Below are 23533 nucleotides of genomic sequence, written 5' to 3'. Positions count from 1 at the left end.
CCAAGTGATGTTGGGTACTCAGTCATGTATTTGCAGTGGCCAATGAAATGTGGGTGAATGTGACAGTATATGATTGCCAAACCTAAACCTTAAGAATCACCGTGTGTTTCTACCTGCCCTCTTACAGTTCTGCCACTGCTTGGAGAGATGCTTTTCCCAGGTAGCTGCTGCTTCTCCAGCCTGGACCCCAGAATAAGTATGCATTGAACAGAGCCACCTCAGCCATCTGCAGACCTGCAGCATGAAGTAGAGCCAGCCCAACTGACCCTCAGACCCATGAGTGAGAATAATTGATTATTATGTTAAGCCACCAAGTTTTGTTATAGTTTCGTTAGACTGCAAGATCTAGCTGATAGGCCAAGTTTTGTTAAATGACCACCACCCCACCAATAATCTATGACCAGGCATGTGGTCATGAAAGAAAACTACATCTTCTGCACAAATCTGGTGTTTAAAAAAAAGAAGAAAATGGTTCTTAGAACAAGGTCATGGCAGAAGCAGGGAGGAGAGTGGGCACACAAATCAACAGGGATGTAGAGTCTAGAATTTCTGACCTGCATCTGTTTTTGTCCTTGTATTCAATATACACGCCATCTATGGATCTTTATTTTTTTTCTCACCTGAAATTCTCCTGCTACAATTTGACAAAATGCTTTTCTGCAGTTGTTGAGATTCAAAGAAGACTTCGAGGAGGAGAAAGACTGTGTGGTTTCAAGCAAAGAGTTAATTATCATGAGTGGGAAAATGGAACAAAGAGGTGAGATGGAGGTTGGAAAGGACCGGAAGGCACGAGACTGGGGTAGAGTGACAAGTCATGCATAAACACCTGACCTGAGGCAGCACCCATGCAGTGGTCTAGTCTTTTTCACCTTTGCTGCATCCTGTGGCATACCCTGGAAGAGTTCTTTAAGGAAGAACATTGGAGAACCCATTGAAAATTGTACCAAGAGAAAGCAAGAGAACTGGGGAGCACAAAATGGCAGCATTCACTGATATTTTTCCTTTTTCTTATAAAACACTTGTATGTCTTTCCATTCTTCTCACATCACCACTGACAGAACTGAATGGAAATAACAAAAAGAATATCTGGAGATTATATATGTTCTACCCCTCAGTTATAATAGCTTGTTCTTTAAACCAGAACTTTACTGCAACATATTACTAATCATTTGGGGGTTTGAGTCCTCTATTTGAAGTGTGCCACATGTCCTGTCAAAATAACTTCTTATAGCTGTGTAACAATTGTGGGTGGCCTGTGATCACCTTGTCAGGGTGCCTTTACACTCAGAGCCGGTTGCCAGATTCCACATTACTTACTTCCCATCCCTCCCTCCCCACAACTTATGCTCCTTCTATCATCTCTTTTCTCTCTCATTTTTTTTTTCTGGCAGTTGCTGGGCCGAACAGCAATTTGCAGTTATTTATGCAGCTTAAACCCTATTGTCAACATCCTTATTCTCAATACACAACCATTCCAGTGGTGTGAGTCTAGCTTTTGGGGAGGGAGCTGGGCTGAGGTTAACAGAAGCAAGGCTTCCTGGGCTCCTCAGCCACAGCACACATTGTTGCTGAGCTGCTTTTTCTCCTTCTTGCCTCTATTTGGGGTGGATTTTCATTTGGAATTAAAAACAGATCACAGCTTGCTGTTTGTTTGCTATTGTCAGGTCAGATCCAGTACTCAGGGAGAGGGTGGTATTACTGTGTGCATAGAATTTTCTTGGCAATTTAATAAAGATGATGGAATTTGTCTGCATTTGTACAGCACCTTCCCTCCTGGGCTCTCAAAGGCCTCCCAAAACAGAAGTTAATCCTCGCAGCAGCTGGAGAGGAAGTCAGGTATGGCATGGGACATTGTCCCCCTCATTGCCTCAAGCCCATTTTGGAGGGTACAGTTCAGGTAGAGCAGGTGAAAGCAAACAAGAAGAGGGAGATGGAGGTTGACACTTCCCTAGAGGATCACAGATGGGATGTGCTGCTTATAAAAAAAGTATCCCCTCTGGGTAGATAAATTTCAAAAACACACCCCTTCCTCTAGACTGACACAGCCCTGTGCCAGGGGACACAGCTTGGTGAGTGGAGTGGAATATGGACTGGATTTAAGTACCCATTCATACCAGGCACTTTTATACATGGCATAGCTGCACAAGTTGGCTCTTATATCCAACGAAGTGAACTAGGTTTTTGTACTTAAGGTCAGAATTTTGTCAAAGCAGCTAGGTATTTCCCCCATTAAACTGCTGACCAACTGAGCAGACCATCGATGTGTTAACCTCTAAGTCTAAATAATGCTTTAGACCTCTAATAGTCTTTGCAAACATCCTCTCATTTTTTAAACAAATATTTATTAAGCCCTTTTATTATGAACAAATCACTAGCCCCCTCTCAGAGGTTAAAGCCCTTTGGGAAGACAACAAAAATTGCAATAAATATCTGTCGATGTGGTAGGCAGCTTTTGACATGGTACCCATTGATCCTCACCCCCTAGTATTGACACTATTGTATAATCTCCTCCCTTTGGGTGTGGACTGGACCTAGTGACTAACACATTCTAGCACATTCTAATGAAGAATACAGCAAAGGTAGTGGGACATCATTTCTGTGATAAGGTTACAAAAAAACTGGGTAATTCCATCTTGCTAGTGCTCTCTCTCGGTAGAACTTTTCTGTCTTGTCTTCTCACTCGCTTGCTCTGATGTATCAGTCTGCCATAGTGTGACAGACCCTATGGAGAGGCTCACATAGCAAAGAACCAAGGGAAGCCTCTGGCCAGTGGCTTGTGAGACACAGGGGCCTCAGTCCAAGCACCCACGGAGGATTAAATTCTGCCAACAACCACATGAGGAGACTAGGATGTGGATCCTTCCCAATCAAGCCTTGATATGACTGCTGTCTCCTCACAGAGCCAGAAGACCCAGCCAAGCCACACCCAGATTTCCCACTCACAGAAACTTGTGAAATAATAAAATGTGTGTTCAGTCACGACATTTTAGGGTAATTTATTATGCAGCACAAGGCTATAATCACAAGGTTGTAATCGAGGAATTGGCCAGGACTGCAGTCATCTCAAGGCTCCACTTCCTTGAGTGGGGAACTTGAGCACTTCTAAGTTCATTCACTGGTTTATTGGTAGAATTCAGCTCTTTAAAGGTTGTTGAACTGAAAACCTCAGTTTGTTGCTGACTATTGGCCAGGGGAAACCCTCAGTCCTTTTACCACGTGAGCCTCCCTATAGGACAATCCACAGCATGGAATTTGTCTTCCTTGACAGTGAACAAGTGAGAGTGCGAAAGAGGATGCGCAAGACAGAAACCAGGGTCTTTTTGTAACCTAATCTCAAAAGTATTATCCCATCCCGTCACTTTTGCCAAGTAACTAGGTCCAGCCCACGCAATGGGAGAGGATTATACGAAGGCATGAACACCAAGAGGCAAGGATCATTGGAAGCCATCTTTGAAGGTGCCTACCACACCATCTCTACGACTCCTCACCATCCTTCTCCAGGGCCTCACCAGGCCTTGGGGATGCTCTTGGTTCCACCTCCTCCCTGTACACTGTGCTTATCTGTACACAGCCTTTGTAATTTATACTTGAACTGTGGCAAAGCCTCCTAATGAGCCTACCTACCTCTTTCTGTTCTCCTAGCTGATACCCAGAAAACTGGTTGATATTTCTAATCACATTGTATTATGTCATTTTCCTATTCAAAAATGCCCACTGGCTCTCAAGTTCCTCTTCTATTTCTCAGTCTAATGGTGTTAGGTCATTTTTGCATTGCTATTAAGAAATACCTAAAGGCTGGGCGTGGCAGCTCACACCTGTAATCCCAGCACTTTGGGAGGCCGAGGCGGGCAGATCACCTGAGGTTGGGAGTTCGAGACCAGCCTGGCCAATGTGGTGAAACCCCATCTCTGCTACAAATACAAAATTAGCCGGGCGTGGTGGCGCATGTCTGGAATTCCAGCTACTCCAGAGGCTGAGGCAGCAGAATGGCGTGAACTTGGGAGGCGGAGCTTGCAGTGAGCTGAGATTGCGCTGCTGCACTCCAGCATGGGCAACGGAGCGAGGATCCGTCTCAAAAAAAAAAAAAAGAAAGAAAAAGAAATACCTAAAGACTGGGTAATTTATAAAGAAAAGAAATAATTGAATTGGCTCATGGTTCTGCAGGCTGTGCAAGCATGACACCAACATCTGCTTCTGGTGAGGACCTCAAGAAGCTTCCACTCATGGCAGAAGGCAAAGAGGGAGCAGGTACATCACACAACAAGAGCAACAGCAAGAGCAAGAGAGAGAGAAGGGAGCAGTCCCAGACTCTTAAACAACCAGATCTCACATGAACTAACTGACCAAAAACTCATTTATCACCAAGGGAATGGTGCTTAACCATTCATGAGGGATCCGCTCCTATGATCCTATCATCTCCCACCAGACCCCACCTTCAACACTGGGAATCACATTTCAACAAAAGATTTGGAGGGGAAAACATCCAAACCATATCAAACTCAATGTACTTTTGCTATGATACTTATCTTACCACTCCCCTCCAGCCAAACAGGTATACCCACTGTCCCTCAGTCATAGCTAGTTGATACGCATTTCCATGGCTTTGCTCATGATGTTTCTACCTGGAATATTCTCCCCTTTCATTCCACCTATCAGAATTCTCCCCAGTTGTTATGACCTAACAAGTTCTGTCTCCTTCCTAAAATTTATGATAACAGTGTCCTTGGTATAGTGGTCCTGGGTAGAGCTGATAGCTTTGTTTGATTACTCTGGGCCCAAATGTCCTCTTCCTCCTACTGATCCTTTTTTTTCTTTTTTTTTTTTCTTCTTGAGACGGAGTCTTGCTCTATGACCCAGGCTGGAGTGCAGCGGCTCGATCTCAGCTCACCGCAACCTCTGCCTCCCAGGTTCAAGCGAATCTCCTGCCTCAGCCTCCGGAGTAGCTGGGACTACTGGTGCCTGCCACCATGCCCTGCTAATTTTCATCTTTTTTTTTTTTTTTTTTTTTTAGCAGAGACGTGGTTTCACCATGTTGGCCAGGCTGGTCTTGAACTCCTGACCTCACGTGATCCACCCACCTCAGGCTCCCAAAGTGCTAGGATTACAGGCATGAGCCACCTCGCCCGGCCCCTACTGATTGTTGAACCACCCCCTACTCATCAAATCTCTGATATGACACTTACCGTAAACTATCATATATCATCTCACATCATAGTTTGCAGTACTAATTTTAAAAATAATGTCATCAATATATGCATATTGAGAGAAAGAATAAAGCAAGTTTAGAGTGAAGGTCCACACTGAGATGTCTAGTTTGGGGAGAGTAGAATCTACCATAAATCTTGACCACAGTCATGGTATATTCTAGAGCTGTCCTACTAACCTTTCCAGGGTTCCATTTCTTATTATCCTGTCTTCAGTGACTCATCATTATTAGCCCAATGAAAGTACTACAATGTACATTATAAGCATGGAATTCTTAGGCTTCTCAGACACTATTTCTTAGCTTAATGTAGAATGTAGTGGAAAGAGAGCTCCTTTTGAAGTTTAAAAAGAGGGAGGGGTAGGGGAGATTCTAATCCCATCATGATTCTCTGAGACACAAGAGAAAGATGTTAAGAATGGCCATGAATACAGATATGTGTGTGGGTGGACAGTTGTGGCACATGGTAAAGTTGCTGATGGCCTACATATTCTCTGTGATATATATACACTACACAGGGAGTCATACAAGAATGAAATAAGAGCTCAAGAAAAGGGGGAATATTTTTGATAAGTTGAATTGGTAAATAATTAGAGAAATATTCAAAGGCTGAAGTTTCGACCACATACTAACGGACAACAAAAATTAATAATTACTGATCTTCTCCTAAGTACCTAGATTATGTTATTCTATCTAATCATCATAACAACACATTTTACAAAAGAGAAGATGAAGGCCCAGAGAGGTTAAGCAATTTGCCAAAAGTCACACAACCACTGACTGGTGAGACCAAGATTCCAACCCCACCCTGGATGATTCCAAATCCGATGCAATCCCATCTTTGGGGCGTTCAACCTGGGAGATATGGCCTTGCTCATGTTTCGGAGACATCATACTATTTTGAATTTTTATCATTGGATGTAAGGCAGCCTATGCCACTCTCCCTAAAATGATTCTATGATCTTTTAGCAGCTATGCCAATCCAATCTGTACTGGTAGGAAAATCATCCTTCGATACATCTCCAAATGAAATGAAGGGCAGATTAGCCAAACCACCAAGAAAATTTAATTGTAAAGAGAGGTATGGGTGGTAGGATTTGATGGAATCATCCCATACCAGGTGTTCTAATGTCACATTCTTCATTGTCTTGAAGAAAAAGCCTTCAAATAGGTTCTTTTTTTCAGACAGGTTGCCTTCAGATCCTGAAAGAGATTTTCAGGAGAAATTTCAGCATTCTCTATCAAAAAAACATGTTTTCTGGAAATGCAAGAGGATATAAGGAACAGCTTCATCTCAAAATTTGCAAAGTTTGCCTCAAAGCTATCTCAAGGCAACTGCTTAATTGGTGCTCTTTCTTGGGCTTTCTAGAACATCCATTAAAAGAATGTCCCATGATAGTGTCTAACTCATGTAATATATTGACAGTAGCCAAGCCTATCTGTCTGACAAAGCTAAGGGTCCAAAGTCAGGATAATGCTGAAACTGCACCAATCAAGGACTGGGAAGTGTGGGCTGGGGAACCGTGAGTGCGGCCTGTGGACAGAGGGGGGCAGCAGAGAGCTGTTGGAGAGGTGCGCATCAGGCAGCTTCCTAAGGGGCAAGTGTTTCTGGTCAACTTGGAGACGTTGACAGGAAGACCCAGCTCCAGCGTAACACAGCTGAGGCATTAGCCCTGCTGAGCTGTCTATCTGGAATCCACAAACAGAACCTACCATTTTCCACACCGTAGTCAGAAGCTTTTATAAACCTGCCCCCGATATGTCATCCCCCTGCTAAAAAGGCTAATCAATGGCTCGCCATTGCTTGCAACAATTTTTCAAGCTTTGATGCGCATCAGCATTACTTGGAAGGCTTGGTAAGACACAGCTCATTGGGCTCACTCCCGGAGTTTCTGATAGGTTAGGTCTTGGGTGGTCCTGAGACTTTGCATTTCTGACATTCCTGGGTGATGCTGATGCTGCCAGTTCCCGCTGGTCCAGAAAACACACCTGACAATCCACTAGCTTAGGTCATACTTAAGCTGCCCACTCTCGTCCTCTCCAGCTTCTCTTCTAGGCACTCACTCCCACGGGCATCCCCCACTCCCTCACACCCTCTGCTCCACCTGGGAACTTCCTTCAGCCCCGCAAGGCAGTTGTGTTTACCTGCGCCCCTCGGCCTATTCACACGTGCTGTCTCGGCTGATACACTCTTACTCCATCTTTTCACCTGGCCAATGATTACTTATCTTTAGGTCCCAAGTAAGAAGCCTCCCTCCTCTGAACTCTCATCATGCCCTGTACCTGTCATCTCACACTGTGTTGTAAATGACCCTTGTGTGTTTGTGTCCCAGCTAGTCTATCAGCCTGGGGAGCAGGGGCTGACACACATCTATACCTTTGGGAATTCAGTCGCTAGGCTCATCTGGATTCTTGACTGTGCACAATAACCATGTTACATTTCTCTGCTTGCCTCCCTCTTCCGCTCTCAAAGACTATTTCAAACCATCTTCATTTTCCTCAAATCTCTAACCTTCACGCCTCCTCTATCACACTCAACAGATGGCCTTGCCTACTCCTTCACAGAGAAAATAGAAGCCACCAGACAGAAACCTCTCAACTTCCCGCACCAAACCTACAAACCCACCAGCATCTGCACCCACCCCATCCCCCTGACCTCCTGTTACAATAGAGGAGCTGCCTGTACTTTCTATGGCTGTCTGAAGCCAAACTCTCCAGCTCTGCCATGGTTTCCTCCTCCTGCTTCCTCAAAATCTCCCACCATCAACACACCCTCTTCACGGTAACTTCTACTTCTTTCTCTCCCCTGATTTTCTCCATCATTTTTAAAACATGTGCAACTCTCTCTTCTATAAATAACCACCCCCCTTAAGTCCTATGTCACCCTGTAACTATCCACTTATTTCTACTTTGCTAGTGCGCAGCCAAATATGTTTAACCTCACGATTTCCATTTTCTTATTTCCTACTCATTCCACAAGCCACATTTCCTCAAAAACTATTCTCACAAGGGTCAACAAACACCCTTCTTTAGCCAAGTCAAATGGACACCTTTCAGTTCCCATTCTGTTTGATGTAGTTGACCCCCCCTACATCTGGACTCTCCCTCTTTCCTTACCTTTTGTGACTTCCCAGCCTGGTCCATCTGGCCAGTCTTCCTTTAAGGCCTGGTCCTCCTATGACTTATAAATGCTGGTGGTTTGTGGGGCTCAATCCTAGACCTTCTTGTCTAAAGTCAGCCTGGATAACTGTATCCACTTCCTTCAGTTCAGTTACTATACGCTTACCAAGCAGTCCTTTTATTGGAGAGGTCTGTCTCTTGCTCTCTGCTGTCCATGTTTATATGATCAACTGCCCAATCTATGTATTTTCTTTGACATCCCACAGGTCCCTCATACTCCACTGAACTTAAGATCTTCCCCCAAAACTGCTGCTTCTAGATGCTCTTTATTGAAGCAAATTGCCTCAGAGGACACATCCTTGACATTTCCCTCTGTCTCCTGCCCCATATCTCACCAAGTCCACAATTCTTTAGTTTCACCAGCCTCTCTCCATGTCTTCCAATACCATAACCCAAGCCACCATTCCATCTCTCCCAGACTGCGGCTACAACTACCGGCCTCCTTGCAGCATCTCTGGTGCCCTCCAATCCATTCCCCCCTCCTTATGCTAGAGGAACCGTTCCTTAAAAAACAACTCACTTCCCATTCTTGATTAAACCCCTCAGTGGCTGTCCAATACCCCTGGGATAAAGTTCAGTCTCGTCTTGCCCCCTCACCCACACTGGTCTTCTTTCAGCACCTTCAAAGCACCAAGCCCTCACCCATCAGGGTATTTACACATGCTCTTCTCTCTCCTATAACATTTGCCCTCACCTTCTTGTTTGGCAACTCCCACTCATCCTTCAGGGCTCAGCTTCAGATTTTCTGGGGGAAATTTCACTGACCCTCTGACGCTCATCACAATTGTGGCTAATTAATTACTTGAAAATGTTTTTATGCCTTTCTCTCCCTCTAAGCATCATATAGGCAAAGAGCAGATCTTCACCTGAACCCCGGAAGTCAAGGCTGCAGTGAGCCACGATCATGCCTCTTCACTCCAGCCTGGGCAACAGAGTGAGACTCTATCTCAAAAAAAAGATTGGATCTTCTCCTCATTCTCCACTCTCTGTCATATCTCCACTACATTTCACAATGCCTGGCTTGTAGTTAGCTGACGACGAATCTTTGTTGAAAAAAATAAAGAATAATTGAAGGAAAAAATATACCATAATTTGAGATTTGACATTTCTTAGATTGGATAATAACATAATAACTAATATTTCTCTAATGCTTTCTATTTGTCTGGCACTGTCTCTAGTGTGTTACACTATGACAAAAATCCTGTGAAGTATGATACTATTATTATCCCCCATTCTACAGTAGAGGAAACTGAGGCACAGAGAGTTTACAAATCTTGCCCAAGACACAGACAGAGATAGTAAGTAACAAACTGGGATATAAGTCAAAATAGTTTGATCTACCTACTGTGTTCTTAAACACTGTGATATACTATCTCCAAGATCTCTTTAGTATGTACAAGGAAGACAGCTGTAGGTGTTGGGATGTGTGTTATATTAAGGTTGCTGTTACAGAGAAAAGAAGACCAAAAAAAAAAAAAAAAACCCCAAACCTCAACACATTAATGGTTCTCAAAATTTAATGCGCATCACAATCACCTACAGAGATTATTAAAGCTCACATTATGGGACCCCACCACCAGACTCAGTAGCTGCGAGGGGTGAAGCCCAAGAATTTTTATTTCTAACAGGCTCCCCGATGATGCCGATGCTGTCAGTCCAGAGACCACACTTTGAGGAGCACTGCAATAAATCGATAAAGGATTTCCACAAGTTTTTTCAATCTTTAAAAATACAAAATACACTTCCCCTGAAATCTGCCCTTCTATAATAATTAAATAGAAAGGAGAACGTGCTCAAGAGAAAATTTTAAAATGCACACAAAATGGAATAGGGTTAAAGTGATGTTTCAGGTTCCTCATCCACTGGACTCGCCTCTTTTTCTCCTTCAGCCCTCTTTACCCACATGCTGTGGTATGCACCTCCTTTTGAAGAGATAAAAGTATTTGCCTCTCACGGGTGTGTTACCTAGCTTATCTTGCTTAATGCTCACGACAACTCTGTAAGATCGCTATTATTATGCCCATGTTAGAGATGAAAAAACTGAGACTCCAAGAAAAAAGTTAAATCACTAACCTCCTAACATCCAAAAGAGAAAGTGGCTGAGCGGCAGCTCAAATTTAAGTTGGTGTGACTCCAAATTCCTTATCTTTTCCATTAATTGACACTGCCCTTCATATTTTCACCTACCTTTTCAGTTCTGCTAAACATGCAAATAACAAAAAGCAATTTCTCCCACACTCATATAGAAAATGTCAACTGAAAAACACAGACCTAAATTCATCTTTCCCAAACAATATGCTTTTAATGTCTCTTTCTTCGTTTACTTTTCCTTGGGCTGATTGTTATTCATTTCAAATGTAGAGTGAAAAAAAACCTCAAGATCTTAAAGAATTATTAGAACCTCTCTAAGAAGCAGATAGCACCCCAAAACAACCACGGCATGGTTTGTCTTTCTCTAACCACCTGACAGTACTGAATTTTATCACCTTCCTGGCGTGGCTGAAGAAGCCTTTTAAAATTCCACTGCAATGCTGTGAGGCCATACATCCCCCAGGATTAATCACAAATATTTTATAAAGATGAAGTTTCGTTATATCTTTGTTCTTTGTATCTTGGCTTTTGTCAGCGCATTTTAATTAGGATCTGGTATCTGCAATAAACAGTAAACATAAAGAGCTTTGCAAAAATGTATTAGACTGTTTGTTTTCACACTCTAATGCATATTTGCACAATTTTACCATGAAAAAAGGAAAACATGCTAAGCTCTTGGGCTCTATCCCAAATGTCCTGGAATAGAATCCGGAAATTACTAAAAATGCAACCAAACCTCATCATATTCCAGCAATTAACCTAAGAAACAAGGGTCCATTCTCTGTATGAAAAAACATTTTTGAGGGGAGAAATCTGTGGCGGAGAATGCTTCTCAATAACACACGTATCGCATTCTCCAAACCTGTTTTGAAATTTGGACTATTTCCCTTTCAGGCTAAAAAAGCTTAATAAACAAATTAAGTTGGGTAATGTTTTATTTTTCTCTTTCAGAGTGTTAAGAGAGCCTCTTCTACTACAAGAAGACAAGAAGGACTGCTAAGCATAAAACAAGGGATAAAATAATCACATGTGGTCTCATTTTTAAAAGTACCTGGGGATTAATAATCTTCCTGCTAAATAGTTGTATGGTAGAATGAATTATTATTACAACAGTAGAATCTCAGAGAATGCTGATGACAAAGAACAGTTTGGGGGGTTTTATTTGAACATATCCTCATCAAAAAGGGGCAAAAACTTTAAAAATCTCCAAATGTGGCTCTTGTGTACAATTATTATTGATGACACCTTGATAGTGTTTGAATGAGACACAAAATCATAAAAGTACGAGCAATTCCGAGGCATAAAGTGATTTTTCCTTCTGTATCTATCCCTTAATATGTTTCCAAATAAAACATAGGATTAAGTAATTTATTTTGTTGCATGATTTATTTATGGACTGAAACACAGCAAACAACAGATAAAAGGCAAAGTCCTGGGCATCAACTTAAAAGATAAAAATCATTACATTTTATTAGAGGGAGACATATAAAAATGCCAGCATGAACTGTAAAGAAAGGAAAAGTGTTAGCTCAGAGGTCCCAAGCCTAAGTTATGCTTGGGGTTTCTAACTCCCCCTTTGGGGGAATAGTACGCCTGAATTTAATTAGAAATCTGTTTTTTTAAGATTAAAGTTGTGAAAAAGTTAAAAGGTTGGATCACACAAAAATAAAAATGACTCTGAGGATCTAAGGGAATTTGAACTGGTAAACTTAGATTCTATTTCCTGCCAACTGTTTGCAGGAGGATTAAGAGATGTACAAGAATTATTAGTTTTAGATAAAAGCCAGCATTTTATAAAGCAATTAATTTTTCATTAGTTCCACATAATTTTGGCAAAAATAGTTTTGTTCCAATAAAAGTATTAAATTCCAAGAGGTTAATCTAAAATATAGCCATTAACTTCACATTAATTTAATCAAATTTATAGTAGGCTAAACTACAGGCAGGAAAGCAGTAAGTTTTTTACAGAATATATTATAATTAAAAGGAAGAAATTATGATGAAAAATACTTTTTTAAAAACAGGTAATAAAACTTCTAAGTTTCTAAATATGGTTATGCATTTATTTAAAATCATTTTTCTATAATGTTTCTTAAGTATATACAATGAATAAAATAAAGTCTACATTAAATTTTTGCGTAGGGTTACCTTGGAAATACCAGGATGTTGTTTTTATCATAATAAATTTCTCTTAGGCCAGCTGCAGTGGCTCACACGTATAATTCCAACACTTTGGGAGGCCAAAGCAAGAGCATCACTTGAGGCCAAGAGTCCAGGACCAGCTTGTGCAATATAGCAAGACCCAGACTCTATAGAAAACTTACACAATTAGCCAGGTCTGGTGGTGAATGGCTGTAGTCCCAGCTACTTGGGAGCCTGAGGCAGGTGAATTACTTGAGCCCGGGACTTGGAGGTTGTAGTGAGCTATGATTGTACCACTACACTTCAGCCTGGGCAACAACAGAGCAAGACCCTATCTCTTTTAAAAAGAAAATTTTATTTTATGTTGCAATAAATAAAATATACCACAAAGGTTCAAAAAAACTTACTAGTGGCCTGGCACAGTGGCTCACGCCTGTAATCCCAGCACTTTGGGAGACTGAGGCAAGTGGATTACCTGAGGTCAGGAGTTTGAGACCAGCCTGACCAACATGGTGAAACCCTGTCTCTACTAAAAATACAAACATTAGCCTGGTGTGGTGGCAGGCACCTGTAATCCCAGCTAGTTGGGAGGCCGAGGCAGGAGAATCGCTTAAACCTGGGAGGTGGAGGTTGCAGTGAGCTGAGATCGTGCCATTGCACTCCAGCCTGGGCAACAAGAGCAAAACTCTGTCTGAAAAAAAAAAAAAAAAAGAAAAACAAAGACACTTACTAGCACTAAAAACTTTATTCACAGAGTAATAAACCATCTTTCCCAATGCTAGAAGTACCTTTCATGCATCCACAAAATTCCATGCAGATAGATAGTCCATTCACCCAGATTGCTGGAATGTCCTCACTTCCATTTTGAGGACTTCAATCCTTGTCAGAACAACAAAGAAATCTAGTTGATTCACGATAAGGGATGTCAAAGTTCTGGCCAGAATATATTTCTTGTCTAGTCCACCTCCAAATACACCTCAATGGATACCAGTCCCCATCTCCATAATCACCACCCTGCTCCAGCCCAGGATTACCTCTCTCCTGCTCACTGCAATTTCTCCTACCAGTTCTCTCAACTTTCATTCTTGTCCCTCAGCCTAATTCAGTTACCAATCTGTGGACAGAAAGTGCTTGTTAAAAATGTATATTGAGACCAGGCACTGTGGCTCACACCTGTGATCCCAGCAGTTTGAGAGGCCAAGGTGGGAGGATTGAGATCAGCCTGGGCAACATAGTGAGATCCCATCTCTGCAAAAATAATTTTTAAATTAGCTGAGTATAGTGGTGCATGCTTGTAGCTGCTTGGGAGGCTGAGGAGGGAGGATCCCTTGAGCCTAGGAATTGGAGGCAGCAGTGAGCTATCATGGCACCACTGCATTCCAATAAACCAGTATATCGGTTCATGTCACTCCTAAGCTGAAAACGTTCCATTGTCTCCCTGGCACCTTGAATAAAATTTAGCTCTGTATCGCGGCCTACAGAATCATGACTTCTATTCTGAGTAACTCTCCTCCTTGCAATCAGATTAGCCCAGCCCTGCAAAGTTCCTTCAAGCATTCTACAGCTGCTTCCACCCTGAGTCATGCACCAGGCACCAGGTAAATACTGAATTCCTATATCACTACCACTTTGGTTAACACATTTGCCCATGTTCTTGACAAGACTTTCTGTCCATCTTGTTTTCAGATTTACTGTCTGGTTGTATGCCACTCTTTGCCCTTTGGATTGAGTACCTGATTCTCTCTTTATGTAGGATCCTGACTTCCCCTCAAGCACCACCTTATTACATACCCTGCCTGGCTCAGCACAGGCCAGAATACTCTACATGGAGCACTGCTCAAATTGAAGGTACATTTGCCTAGTTTATACTAGCCCCATGTGAGCCCAGGGAAGTAATACACCATCTCTAGCACTAATCTATTCTGTAAAGATTACATGTAAACTCATATTGTCTCCCCCAGCAGGTCATTAGGTCTTCTGGGGTAAGTAATTTACTTATTTAGATTGTGTTCATGGAGTGCTGAGGACTCAGCAGATGTCATATCCAACATGGGTTCAGCTCAGGACATGGTGGAACCTCATGAAGAGTTGGCTCAGAGAGAGATGTTGAAGCAGGACAAGGGAAACAAACTAGAAGGCAGGTAGGTCATTCATTTATTCAATTACTATACACACAGCATCTTCTATATTTTGAGGGCTGTGCTAAATGATGCAAAGACAGAAATGAAGAAAACATAGCTATTTACTGTTTATTTCTTTCCAAATTCTTGGCTTCACATTATCCCCTCATTGCACACAGTATGTGCACACACATATAAACACTTTTGTTTCTCTGCTCAGTATCTTTAAGTTTGTTGTAAAAAGAATACTGGATCATTGTCTCTATAGAAAACCCAAGAGACACAATGGAAAACAATGAGAACTAATAATAGAATTCAATTAAGTGGTAGGTTCCTGGGAAAATGTACAAAAACCAATTAATTCCCTGCATACAAACAATAATCAAATAGAAATTATTTCCATTCATAACACCAATGAAATGTATACAATGGCTAAGAATAAACCTAATAAGAAATACGTATAAAGAAAACTCAATGAGGCACATAAAAGAAGTCTTGTGTGATTTGAATGGAACACAATTTTGTGGTATCGGAAAACTCATTATTGAGGTATCAAGCGGCCCCAAAATGATTTAGAAATATTATGTAATGCCAAATAAAATTCTCTAAAACTTTTTGGAGTAAGACAAAATCATGGCCATGTCAAAGGATAACTAGAGAAGAACACCCAAAAAAGAACTGAAAAGAAAACTTCTGTTAGTTATCTACTGCTGCGTAATAAATTACCACAAGATTTAGCAGCTTAAAGTAACAAACTTTTATTATTTCAGTTTCCATCAATCAGAAATACAAGCATCGTTTAGCTTGCTACCTCTAGCTCAAGTTCTCTGACAAGGCTGCAATCAAAGTATTGGCTTAGGACTGTTGTCTCACCTAAAAGTTCACCTGAGGTAAGATCCATTTCCAAGCTCAAGCTCACATGCATGGTTGTTGGAAGGATTCAATTCCTCCCAAGCTGTTAGACTGAGTGCCTCAGTTCCTCACTGGCTGTTGTCACGAGGCCTCCCTTACTTAGCTCCTTGCCACGTGGACTTCTCCACAAAGCAGCTCACAAGGCAGCTGGATTCCCTCAAAGCGAGTGAGAAAATAAGAAAGAATAACCAAGATAGAAGCCCTAGTCTCTTTTGTAACTTAACCTCAGGAGTGACATACCATCACCTTTACCACACTTTATTCACTAGAGAGTCACTAAATCCAGTCCACACTTAAGGGAAGATTACCCAAGGACATGAATACCAAGAGTCAGGGATCATGCGAGGCTGTTTTAGAGACTGTCTACCCAATAATATAGGGGAATTTGTACTGGAAGCATCAGAATATACCATGAAGTGAGACTAACTGAAACAGTATGTACCTGATGACAGAACAGACATAATGCAATGGAGCAGAATAGAAACCCCCCCAAAAAATAAAAGTACACATAGGTAATTACTACACTAAAATAATGATCTCCAAATCAGTGGGAAAATGATAGATGATTAATCAAATTATGCTGAGAAAATGGGTTATCCATTTGGGGTAAAAATTATTTATTGGATCCTTACCTCATTCCATAACCAAAATAATTTCTAGATATTTAAATAGTTAATTACATGCATTTGGGGAGGGACATAAATGAATCTCCAATTCTATCAGTAACATTCTATTTCTTAAGCTGAGTGGGGGTACACGGGTATTTGTTGATAATAGCAAAACTTTTAGCTCACCACACATTGGCACTCTTACTACACATATGTTAATTTAAACTTCAGAATTATCTTATAAAGTCAATTCTATTATTTTCCCCATTGTAAAATAAGGAAATTAAGGCATAAGATCCTACAGCTTGACAATTCATGCCTATTATATTAGTCATGTATTGCTACATGAAACATTACCTCAAAACTTAATACAGTCTTAAACAATGAACATTTATTATGGTACAGTTTTTGAGAGTCAGAGATTCAGGAGCGGCTTTGTTGGGTGGTTCTGCCTCAGCGTATCTCATGATATTGCAACTAACGTGTCAACCAGGACTACAGTAATCTGAAGACTTAATAAAGCTGGAGGATCCACTTCCAAGCTTACTTATGTAGCTGTTGGTCTGAGGCCTCCATCAGCTTTCTTGCTAAATGCTGGTAGGAGGCCTTAGCTCCTCATTACTGGACCTATCCACAGAGCTGATTGATGTCCTCATGGCACTGCAGCTAGCTTCCCTTAGAGTGAGAAATCCAAGGGAACAGGGGAAAGAAACAGAGGGAGAAGCCTCAATGTCTTTTATGACACTGTGTCCAAATATACACTTCATTATTTTCCTAATATTCTACTCATCAGAAGGGAGTGGCCACATTAAACCCATATCCATGGGGATGGGAATTATGCTCCATCTTTTGAAGGGAGTAATGTAAATAATTTATGGACTTATTTAAAAACCACCACACCCATAAAATCTGGCTTGAAGTCTGTGCTCTTAACCGTGACATATATAGTCATGTGTTTTGGTCAATGGTGGAGATGCATAAGATTATAATGGAGCTGAAAAATTCCTATTGCCTAGTAACATCATAGCTTTCACAGCCATCATATCATGCAGCACAACTATTTTTATGTTTAGATACAGAAATATTTACCATTGTATTACAGTTGCCTGCAATATTCAATAAAGTAACATGCTGTACAGGTTTGTAGCGTAGCAGCAATAGGCTATTCCATAGAGCCTAGGTATGTAGTAGGCACTAACATCCAGGTTTGTGTAAGTACACTCTATCATGTTTGCACAACAACAAAATTGCCTAAGTACACATTTCTCAGAACTTATCCCCATTGTTAAGTGACACATGACTGTACTGCCTCTCTTACATTATTCACACCAATTTCTATATGTGAAATCTTTCATAATACTTTAAAGGTTGAATATAAAAATTAAAACCATTAAATGAATCATGGGCAAATATTTTTAAATGCTAGTATGGATAAGGTCTATCTAAGCATGACACCAAAAGTAGGAGCCAAAAAAAAATTGGAAGATATAACTATATTAAAAAATAAAAATGTCTACATATCAAAAATCATCACCAGCAAAGTTAAAAGTCAAACAGAAAACTTGAAAACAATATTTGCAACATATATGACAGATGAAGAGTTCCTGTCCTCAATATCACTAGGGTGCTTTAAAAATCACTAAGAAAAAGATAACTACATTAACTGAATAAGAAATTGGCATACATAGACAATTAAGAAGAAGAAATCGGCTGGGCATGGTGGCTCAGACCTGTAACCCCAGCACTTTGGGAGGCTGAGGTGGGAAGATCACTTGAGCTCAGGAGGCCAAAGCTTCAGTGAGCCGTGATCATGCCACTGCATTCCATCCTGGGTGACAGACTGAGATCCTGTCTCTTAAAAAAAGAAGAAGAAATAGAAAAGACCAATAAGCATATGAAAAAAATTCAACTCATTCAATCTTCAGTAATCAAAAAACAGCAATTAAAAATGAAATCGGGCCGGGCGCGGTGGCTCACGCCTTAATCCCAGCACTTTGGGAGGCCGAGGCGGGCGGATCACGAGGTCAGGAGATCAAGACCATCCTGGCTAACACAGTGAAATCCCGTCTCTACTAAAAATACAAAAAATTAGCCAGGCCAGGTGGCGGGCGCCTGTAGTCCCAGCTACTCGGGAGGCTGAGGCAGGAGAATGGCGTGAACCCCAGGGGACGGAGCCTGCAGTGAGCCGAGATCGCGCCATTGCACTCCAGCCTGGGCGACAGCGAGACTCTGTCTCAAAAAAAAAAAAAAAAAAAAAAAAAAAAAAAAAAAAAAAAAAAAATGAAATCGGCCAGGAGCAGTGGCTCATGCCTGTAATTCCAGCACTTTGGGAGGCCGAGGCAGACGGATCAACTTAAGGTCAGGAGTTTGAGACCAGCCTGGCTGACATGGTGACACCCTGTCTCTACTAGCAATACAAAAAACAAAAAAATTAGCCAGGTGTGGTGGCATGCACCTGAAGTCCCAACTACTCAGGAGGCTGAGCCGGCAGAATGAACCTGGGAGGCAGAGGTTGCAGTGAGCCAAGATTGCGCCACTGCACTCCAGCCTGAATGACAGAGTAAGACTTCATCTCAACAACAATAACAAAAAAAAAAAAAAAAAAAAAGAAAAGAAAAAGAAAGAAAGAAATCTGTATTTTCTTTAAAGTTAGCCAAGATTGGAAAAGTTATGGTATTTTCAGTATCTGGAGGGAGAGGGAATTTCATATATCCATTACGGGTATAAATTGGTACAAATTCTCCAAGGAAGTTTTTAATATATACCAAAAACCATAGAGCATGTACGCCCTTTCACATAGCAACTTTGCTTGTATCAATCTATCTTAAAAACTAATTGGACAAAGATGTTTATATAGAGATGCTCATCACAGCATTTTTTATTATACTCAAAAAATGTGAAACAATCTAAACGTTCACACACTGAAGGTTTTGTTAAATAAATTATGATGCCTCTGTGAATGAAAGAATATGATGCCATTAATGTTTTAGAAGTGTATTTACTGACATGGAGGAAATTCCTGAGGTTAGATTAATAAAAGTCATATTTAAAGACATATATAACATGATACAATTTTTGAAAGAAAAGTTTAAACTATATATGCATAGAACATATACTAATAGTGTTAAAATGTTCTATAGAGAAAACTGTTAATAGTGTTATCTTTAGATGATACAATTTGGAATGATTTTTTTCTTCATTTTCATCTATTTATTCCTGTTTTTAAAATACTATCTATGAAATAAGCCCAAATTAGAAATCCTAAGTTATCTCTTCAGCGACTGCTCGGTCTTTCTCCTTTCTCCCTCACTAAGTGAATAAATGATAGTAGAGACTGGAACCTGTTATCACCAGTTAATAGTCATTAACCCTCTTACCCCTAGCACAGCCTCTGTAATTTGCATAATAAAGAATTGAGTCTGAAATCCTCTGTCCAGGAATCTACAGCCACTTTCATGAATATATGTGTTCTGATTTTAAGTTAGAAGAGCATTAGGCAGCATATCCAAAATGAAGATATATTCACATTTAAAACAAGAGATCAGAAACTTACCTGAATATGAGCCTGTCTTACGCACCCAAAAAACTCACAGTAGCTTTTGCCAGTGTAGTCTATCATTAGTCAAAACTGTATCTGTGTCATTTGCCACTGTCATTTTAGAGATGATTCAAAGTTTAATTTTGAATATGAAAAATTCGTAGACTACATACACAGGTCTATAATTAACAGTTAATCACTCATATTGAAAGTTAGCCAGGGACAAATAGACAATCCATTTATATCTCTATGTTCTAATGGATTGATGTTTTTAATTAAATTAGTGAAATTCTGGCAAAATTTCTATCAAGAAAAACAGAGTCCAAGACAACAGCTAGCCACTTTTTGATATAAAAACAGAAGCCGATATTAACTTCAATATTTTTAAAAGTCAAAAAACTATATAATTTGCATAGTAATAATAAAACGTGTTTTGAAAGGCAATAGTCAACAAAAAACCACCATTCACTTTTCAAAAATAGAGTATTTCTGAATTTAAAAAGCAAGAAAGAATTTTCAATACAGTGGGTAACTTTTAAGAGAAAGATATTCTAAATCTTAACTGGTAAGAAAGAATAAGTGAATTTCACTTCCTTTTATTCCTTAACTAATAAAATCCCACAAACTCTTTTATTCCTATAAGGTAACTTATACCAGATCAAATTAACATATATTTACAAAGACTTTGGAAAATATTTGATTAATTTATTTATCTGGGAAGAGTTTTTTGGGTCATTTGCTAATATTTTCCTATATTATCACTGATTATCTTTGAAAGAGTAGTGTTGGCTGAATGGTGCTTGTCCTTGTAGAACACTGAAGAAAAATTTCATCCTTTTAGAGCTATCAGTTCCCAATGAGAACCAACTCCCTGATGCTACTAAATAAATAATCAAGTTATAGCATCCAATGTCTGATTCAGCACTTGGTTTAATGAGTTTTAAGGTAATGTTAAGTGCTTTGAAATCTTCAGAGAGTAGAAAGGACAATACACTGTTTCACCAATCTGGAACGTAACATGATTCTATTAGAGATTGATATACAACTATTGATTGTCATATTTGCAATTTGAACTATCTTGCATTGCCTATCTGTATTTGATGGAAACAATTAAGGGTTTTAGGAAATACAGAGATAACCAAGAATTATATGGGACACATAAATATCTTGAGGGTGATACTTTCTATTGTTGATGTTTAATACAGGCTTGCTGCATTAAATTGAATAGCATTGAACTAGTATTTAAAAAGAGGCATATATTAGGTAGTAGAAATGAGCTACGCATCAGAAGACTGGGGTTCTTGTCTCAATGTTGTTTTCATTATTGCTGAAACCACTGGCCACTTAAATACTCTGTCTGGGCCTCAGTCTTCTTGTCTATAAAATGATAGCTAATGAGAAAATCTCTAGCTGCAGTTTTCTTGGAGTACATGAAAGCCTGTTAAGAATGGCTGTCCCTGAAAATGTCTAAATGGGGTTGTTTGTGTTACAATGTAGGGGCACTTCCTTAGAAATTCCAACCTAAGAACCCCCAATCTATGAGAACTCCAAGCTCATACATTGAGGAAACCACATTATCTCCCAAGGAAGATAAAACAATCACCTTCAAATATTAATTTACCTTGACTAATGACATACTTTGTTCACAGTGCCTTTAGAAGCAAACCATCAGTGTGGTCCAGAGCTTACCTAATATGAGCCAAAGAAATTTTTTTAACTGAACATATCAAAGATCCTCATCCTCAAGCTATACCTAAGTTCTGAAGAGCTAAAGTATGTGAAAAATCAAAATAAAAGGCTTTCAGTAATGACTTAGCATAACAGCTTCTTCCCTTTTCAATATAATCAAGAATCCATTTCACAAAATTGAGCTGGAGATTTTATTAAAATCCATTCTGATTTCACTCTTAATAGGTCCTACTCCCCTGAGATAAAAACACTGAGGACCATTTCTTTAAGATACTGGAACCAGGCAAAGCTTTGTCTCTCCTGAGGCAAGAGCACACTTCCTCTGTTCCAAGGGCTGATTTGTAATTTATCACCTTCCCTCTTACCCAACATGCCAAGAAGTTTAGACCCAAGGTTGAAACTCAGTCACAGCCACCATGTGAATAATTACAGTTAGCATATTTTCCTCATTCCTTTGTCTATATTATGCTTTTCTATTTTATTAATTTTATTGCTAAGTCATTTTTTATAAGTCATTGCAAATTCTTTTGGAAAGAGGTGAAGTACAACTAAATACAACTGTAAAATGAACGTAACATAAAAATTACAGTCTATATCCAAAGCACAACATCCTTCACCTCCATACAAGGATATTAAAATTAAAAGTGAACTTATTTGGAAGTGAACAGCATGATATCAGCAAAATTTAGACAAGTAAGTAATTTGTGTATTAGCTGCTTCTTCGAGTGTCTCAATTCATTTTGCTTTATTAATCTCTTGGGGAAATTGAGACCTCTCTGAACACTTAGAGTGCTCAATTAAATTAAGTATTTGGTAAAAATACATTTACTTATTTTTAGGTGTGCATCTATCTTCAAAGTGAAGTCAAAGTTAGAACCAGAGCCTTCATATTAGGTTGATGCAAAAGTAACAGAAAAAAACCGCAACTACTTTTGCACCAACCTAATATTATTTAGGGGAATGTTGGCTGCTGAACAAACCCAAAATGTGTAAAGACAGAGTTCAAGTTTATTTTATGCTCATCTGCGAGTCTAAGGGAGTCTTTCCTAGTTGGCAGGCAGAGCTTCTCTATGTGGTGCTTCACTACCTGGGTTGCTTTCTTCTTCGGATTCGCTATCCCCTCGGGCTTCCAGCTTGCAGAAAGGGAAAGAAAGCATAAAGCACTGGCCTGAAAATAATACATCACTCCCACTCACACTCCATTAGCAAAGACTGGTCTAGATGCAAAGCAAGAGCTGTGGGGTGAGGAGGTTAGGAAATCAAGACTGGGAAATGTAGTGCATGGCTGGATGGCCAGTTTCCAGTAATGACTCCGTACAGGTCATTATGGAAAGGGGCACATAAATTGTTGTGGGCAGCTTGCCCTCCCTGCTACAGACTCATGCCTTCCACCAACTCTAAACTCTCCATCCTCCTACAGGGGCAAACAAACATGGAGTGATAATTTGACAGGATATCTTGGTCCATGTCAGACTAGGGTGCTGGCAGAGAAGAGCTGCTGGTAAAAGGCAGTTGAACAGAGCCAGGAAGTCACACCAAAGGCTGAAGAGTCAAGGAGACACCAGCCCTGAGATCATAAACTGACATTTGCCTTCTATGCCACTGAGTCCATAGAAACCAAATAAACTAGAGATTCCAGGACAGACCCAATCTCATTTTCTTTTCATCAGTGAAGGCTCTTTGCTCAATGTGTTGCCAGGTATGATACCTCTGAAAGACTTCTTAATAAATTTACAAATCAGAAAATTGCCTCTGTTAAGGGATATATCCTGATGTTTACTTGAGAAATATGGTTATCAGCTGAGTTCTGGGCCTAGCTCAGCCAACAAATAGTTGTGTAGCATTAAGCAAACCAGTTTACCTCTAGATAGCACTCAGATTCTTTATTTTTAAAAAATTGAGGAATTGGACCAGATGATTGCTTATATTCAACTAAGATCCAACAGAAAAACTCTGCTATCTGAGTTGTAATATAAAGCTAATTCAACATGAACACATTTTTTTTTTAGACGGAATCTCACTGTGTCACCAGGCTGGAGTGTAGTGGCGC

This window comes from Nomascus leucogenys, chromosome 8 (genome assembly GCF_006542625.1).
Source record: "Nomascus leucogenys isolate Asia chromosome 8, Asia_NLE_v1, whole genome shotgun sequence".
NCBI lineage: Eukaryota > Metazoa > Chordata > Mammalia > Primates > Hylobatidae > Nomascus > Nomascus leucogenys.
Note: the sequence above shows the minus strand (reverse complement) of the source record.